Genomic DNA, 6,633 nt, shown 5'->3' with positions numbered 1-6,633 from the left:
CCCTGACACATGCGGCTGAAGCTGCTCGCGTGCTCGCTTCGCCGCTGCGTCTCTCTCTCGCTGACACATGTGGCTGAAGCGAGGAGCTGACCTGTGTCAGCTCCTCGCTTCGCTGCTGCCGCCGGCTCCTGGCTTGTACATCGTGTCTACAAGCCAGGAGCCGGCGGCAGCAGCGAAGCGAGGAGCTGACACAGGTCAGCTCCTCGCTTCAGCCGCATGTGTCAGCGAGAGAGAGAGACGCAGCGGCGAAGCGAGCACGCGAGCAGCTTCAGCCGCATGTGTCAGGGAGAGAGGCGGGCAGCGGCGAAGCGAGGAGCTGACCTGTGTCAGCTCCTTCCTTCAGCCGCATGTGTCAGCGAGAGAGGCGGCGAGGGAGCGGAGGAGAAGGTACCTGTGTCAGCTCCTTCCTTCAGCCGCATGTGTGTTCAACTCAGATCTGCGTCCTCTGGACGCAGATCTGAGTTGAAACCGGGACATATCTCCCTCCAACCGGGACCGCGGGACATGTCACCCAAATCGGGACTGTCCCGCGGAAATCGGGACGGTTGGGAGGTATGTGTGTGTGTAGATAGATAGATAGATAGATAGATAGATTATTCAGCTTTCTCTGACTTCTGAGTGACAAATATGGGTGACAGTGGGCAATACAGAGCTCATTGTTTTAAGCAAAATCTGCCTACAATCTACAGTAGCAACAGCTCTAAATGTCCAGTATGATGACACCCAGCTTGCCCAGTTTCCTGAAAGGCAAAAACATACCTTTTGGGATGCCTCCCTCACTTATACAGCTGTAAACTTTTAATGTATAGTTGCCCTAGGTCAGTGATGGCGAACGTTTTAGAGCTTGAGTCAAACTACAACCCAAAACCCACTAAATTATCACAAAGTGCCAGTATTGGAACGTAATACTATGAAGATCCACAATTGCGGACAATTACGGACCTGCAAAATATGGTTGTGAGAATGAGGTATTACAGAGCTTTCAATGATACAAAACAACTTTGTACTGCATTTGGTACTTTTGAACAATTAATGTTCACTATTTACATAGCGCGGGATCTGTTTTATAGTGACCATGCAATGTTATTACAGTCTGTACTAATATCACTTGTCTGCTATAAAACAGAGCCCATTTGATAAAAATAGCGAAGGATCCTCACACAGTACCATATGGTCCACAGTGGCCCCTACACAGTACAATTTGCTCCACAATGAACATTTTTAGAATTCCAGATTTTTAGTATGGTAGGAAATCTTTAAGTATGGCATTCAGTAATACAGAATAATTAATAGTCTGGGATTGAAATGCCTACATAAGGGTCCATTCACACAGAATATACGCGCGCTCATTTTGGCAAAATACACGTGTAAAGAATACACGTGTATTATTATTAAGACTCCCATTGACTTCAATGACATTTTACACGTGTATTTTGATGTGTATTTTGACATGTTTTTTTAAACATGTAAAAAAATGTCATTGAATTCAATGGGAGTCTTATTTTTACACATGTATGTTTTACACATGTATTTTGCCAAAATGAGCGCGCGTTTACACCCCTATGACTGGACCCTAAGAGGGGTTGTACAGTATTTTGAAATTCTGTGTAGATTCACTCTGTCCATAAGGAAGAGGTATTAGGTTGATCAGTGCAGGTGTCCACTTTTCATCATGAGCCCCACCAGAGGAGTTACTTGAGGTTTGTATGTTCCAATGTCAAATCTGTAACATGTCCTCTACCTACATTTCTAATAGCAGGTAGCCTAAGTGCTTTCACTGCACCCCCATTTACCTTAGAATTTCCTTTATAGAATATATGCCCCAAGTATACTATTATACTATTATAGTATTATAGTATACTATTATAGTATATTTACCTATTTCCATTATGTATCCAATTCTAACCTGCATGTATTGTAGCAGCATGTATCACTAAGAAGTGTAAGTCCTATTTTTAGGTGTAATCGACCTGTTGTTGTTGTATTTTGGCAGCAGCAGAATCTTTGTTCAGTGAAGTTCCTGCCATTTCAGAAGGTCATCCATAACAAATAGTATTGCCGGTTATGACATAACAGTTGTGTTTACCCGTCCAGGCTACAGTTCCTCTTGTCACACTTTTTTATAACCTTGTAACACAATTCCATTTTTATTGCTCTGAGTCTGAGTCTGAGTCTTGACTCTAAAGATAAAAATATTAATTTCAGGCTTTAGTATCACTTGTCTAGGAGTCACATTAAAATGTAATCGTTTTTAATAACATTTCTGGATTTACAACAACATAATAGTCAAGTAACTTTACGAATATTTAGCTTTTTTATGCTTGACCAAGGGCGTAACCACCGTGTTAGTGGCTGCCTCAGGGCCCGGGACATTAGGGGGCCTGGTGGGACCTTGATGTTTTTTTTTTTTAATAGGCCATTACCTGCTGGAGTAATTCACTTACCGATCTTGGTTCCTGCTCAAAGCCACTGGCCGCTTCCCCTTCTGCGGAGGTGGCTATGAGCAAGAGTCGGGATCGGTAAGTAAGACCACGGGCCCAAAAAACCCCACAATCACTGCTACAATTATACACGGGGGTCTGAAAAGACCCCCGAGTACAATAATCGGCGGCTAGGAGAGGTGAAGGAACATAAAAAAACCATTGTTACTTACCTCTCCTGTGCTCCAGAAGCTACTTGGTGACATCCCAGACATGAAGTGGGCCGTGCTTGCGTCCTTATGAGTCGTGACGCAAACCCAACTCAGGTGATGTGCGCCAGAGCCTAGGATGGGCAAGTAACAGTGTTTTTTTTATTTTGAATCCTCCCTTGGGTCTCTGATCATTATACTCTGGGGTCTGAAAACACCCCAGAGTATAATAATTGTTCGTGGGTGGTCAATGGGGCATAATTCTGTGTACACGGGTCACTATGGGGCATAATACTTTGTGCAGGGGCCACTATGGAACATAATAGTTGGTGCAGGTGCCACAATGGGGCATAATACTGTTTGCAGGGGCCATTATGCGTGCCGCAACCCAGTGGAAGAGACCGGAGGATGGGAGTTATCGTGGTGGATGCTGTTCCACCTGCTAGGCTGAGCACACTCCACATGCACCCTAAATCCCACTCCAGGGCAGGACCTAGTCAAGGGGGGTCCTGCAGCTCTACTGGATGGTGGTGGCAGTAGTATTCCCCCAGGGCACTTCTAATTGAATAGAGGACCTCTCCTCTCTGAGCCGGTGTGGTGGTGTTCAGAAGGGCCCTGAATGTGAAGCAGGCATGACTCAGGAGTCCAGGTCTGCAGTGAAAACCAGGTAACTGTTTATTAATTCAGATGAACAGCAGACCAGCAGCTAGAAGATGGGGGTAGTAGTACAAAGTCCAATCCCCCTACCTTGGTCATAGGAGGATGCTCAGAGATGTTACAGGCTCAGTGATATTAGTCCTCAACTCCTCCTCCTCTCATGCCACTCCCCACCTGGGACGTTGGGGGTAATAGTGGAGCAAGGAGCCCTGATAGGGATCTGATTAGCTGGAGACTAGGCCCAAATTAGTTTCTCCTGTCAGGATCCTCCGTTGCTCCTCCTGGCATTGCTGGAAAATTTTCTCTCAGAGATGCACAAGATTATTCCCTGGTTCAGGATCTCTGGATGAGCCTGGGGCATACATTTTCTTCCTAGAGGCTGTACTGGTGGCCGTTGAGCTCCAGTCCTACAGTCATGGCCAAAAGTTTTGAGAATGATACAAATATAAATTTTTACAAAGTCTACTGCTTCAGTTTTCCTAATGGCAATTTGCATATACTCTAGAATGTTATAAAGAGTGATCAGCTTAACAGCAATTACTTGCAAATTCAATATTTGCCTAGAAAATGAACTTTATCCTCCAAAACACATTTCAACATCATTGCAGCCCTGCCTTAAAAGGACCAGCTAACATCGTTTCAGTGATTGCTTCATTAACACAGGTGTGGGTGTTGATGAGGACAGGGCTGGAGATCAATCTGTCATGATTAAGTAAGAATGACACCACTGGACACTTTAAAAGGAGGCTGGTGCTTGGCATCATTGTTTCTCTTCTGTTAACCATGGTTATCTCTAAAGAAACACGTGCAGTCATCATTGCACTGCACAAAAATGGCCTAACAGGGAAGAGTATCGCAGCTAGAAAGATTGTACCTCAGTCTACTATCTATCGCATCATCAAGAACTTCAAGGAGAGAGGTTCCATTGTTGGCAAAAAGGCTCCAGGGCGCCCAAGAAAGACCAGCAAGCGCCAGGACCGTCTCTTAAAAGTGTTTTAGCTGCGGGATCGGGCTACTAGCAGTGCAGAGCTTGCTCAGGAAAGGCAGCAGGCAGGTGTGAGTACATCTGCACGCACTGTTAGGCGGAGACTCTTGGAGCAAGCCTGGTCTCAAGGAGGGCAGCAAAGAAGCCACTTCTCTCCAGAAAAAAACATCAGGGACAGACTGATATTCTGCAAAAGGTACAGGGAGTGGACTGCTGAGGACTGGGGTAAAGTCATTTTCTCTGATGAATCCCCTTTTCGATTGTTTGGGACATCTGGAAAACAGCTTATTCGGAGAAGATGAGGTGAGCGCTACCACCCGTCTTGTCTCATGCCAACTGTAAAGCATCCAGAAACCATTCATGTGTGGGGTTGCTTCTCAGCCAAGGCTCTCTCACAGTCTTACCTAAAAACACAGCCATGAATAAAGAATGGTACCAGAATGTCCTCCAAGATCAACTTCTCCCAACCGTTTGGTGATCAACAATGCCTTTTCCAGCATGATGGAGCACCTTGCCATAAAGCAAAGGTGATAACTAAATGGCTCAGGGAAAAAAACATAGAGATTTTGGGTCCATGGCCTGGAAACTCCCCAGATCTTAATCCCATTGAGAACTTGTGGTCAATCATCAAGAGACGGGGGACAAACAAAAACCTACAAATTCTGACAAAATGCAAGCATTGATTGTGCAAGAATGGACTGCTATCAGTCAGGATTTGGTCCAGAAGTTAATTGAGAGCATGCCAGGGAGAATTGCAGAGGTCCTGAAGAAGAAGGGTCAACACTGCAAATATTGACTCATTCTAACTGTCAATATAAGCTTTTGTTACTCATAATATGATTGCAATTATATTTCTGTATGTGATAAAAACATCTGACGAACACATACAAAAACCAGAGGGCAGCAGATCATGTGAAAATATAAGATTTGTGTCATTCTCAAAACTTTTGGCCATGACTGTAGTTTTCCTCCTGCACAGCACAGCATGAACTGTGTAGGTTGACTACTCTCACTAGACTCACCTTCAAAGGTCACCAGGGAGACTATAGTCTTTCTAGAACCTTGCCCAGCCGCCTGTGATTAGCCAGGGCTGAACCAAGTTTGGACTGTGAAGGGGGAAAAATAACAGGGAAAAGTTGCATAAGAGTGACATAGAAGACACACACCAAAAATAGCACCCCCCCCACACACACACTTTAACCTGAGCCACCCTCTGTGAATTTTAGCCCAGGCTAGGGAAGGTGCTACAGCGGACAAGACAAGACAGACAGCAGCATAAAAAATTAGACAGGGTGGCATACATGCAGTGTTGGCCAAAAGTATTAGCACCCCTGCAATTCTGTCAGATAATACTCGTGTTCTTCCAGAAAATGATTGCAAGCACAAACTCTTTGGTATTAATATCTTAATTTATTTTGCTTGCAATTAAAAAACACAAAAGAGAATGGAAAAAAAAGTCAAATCATTGATCATTTCACACAAAACTCCAAAAATGAGCCGGACAAAAGTATTGGCACCCTCAGCCTAATACTTGGTAGCACAACCTTTAGACAAAATAACTGCGAACAACCACTTCCGGTAACCATCAATGAGTTTCTTACAATGCTCTGCTAGAGTTTTAGACCATTCTTCTTTGGCAAACTGCTCCAGGTCCCTGAGATGTGAAGGATGCCTTCTCCAAACTGCCATCAGGAGATCTCTCCCCCACAGGTGTTCTATGGGATTCAGGTCTGGACTCATTGCTGGCCACTTTAGAAGTCTCCAGTGCTTTCTCTCAAACCAACCATTTTGTAGTGCTTTTTGAAGTGTGTTTTGGGTCATTGTCCTGCTGGAAGACCCATGACCTCTGAGGGAGACCCAGCTTTCTCACACTGGGCCCTACATTATGCTGCAAAATTTGTTGGTAGTCTTCAGACTTCATAATGCCATGCACACGGTCAAGCAGTCCAGTGCCAGAGGCTGCAAAGCAACCCCAAAACATCAGGAAACCTCCGCCATGTTTCACTGTAGGGACCGTGTTCTTTTCTTTGAAGGCCTCTTTTTTTTTCCTGTAAACTCTATGGTTGATGCCGTTTCCCAAAAAGCTCTACTTTTGTCTCATCTGACCAGAGAACATTCTTCCAAAACGTTTTTGGCTTTCTCAGGTAAGTTTTGGCAAACTCCAGCCTGGCTTTTTTATGTCTCTGGGTAAGAAGTGGGGTCTTCCTGGGTATCCTACCATACAGTCCCTTTTCATTCAGATGCCGACGGATAGTACGGGTTGACACTGTTGTACCCTCGGACTGCAAGGCAGCTTGAACTTGTTTGGATGTTAGTCGAGGTTCTTTATCCACCATCCACACAATCTTGCGCTGAAATCTCT

This window comes from Leptodactylus fuscus, chromosome 6 (genome assembly GCF_031893055.1).
Source record: "Leptodactylus fuscus isolate aLepFus1 chromosome 6, aLepFus1.hap2, whole genome shotgun sequence".
Taxonomy (NCBI): Eukaryota; Metazoa; Chordata; class Amphibia; order Anura; family Leptodactylidae; genus Leptodactylus; species Leptodactylus fuscus.
The sequence above is the reverse complement of the archived record's forward strand: the minus strand, read 5'-3'. Positions refer to the sequence as shown.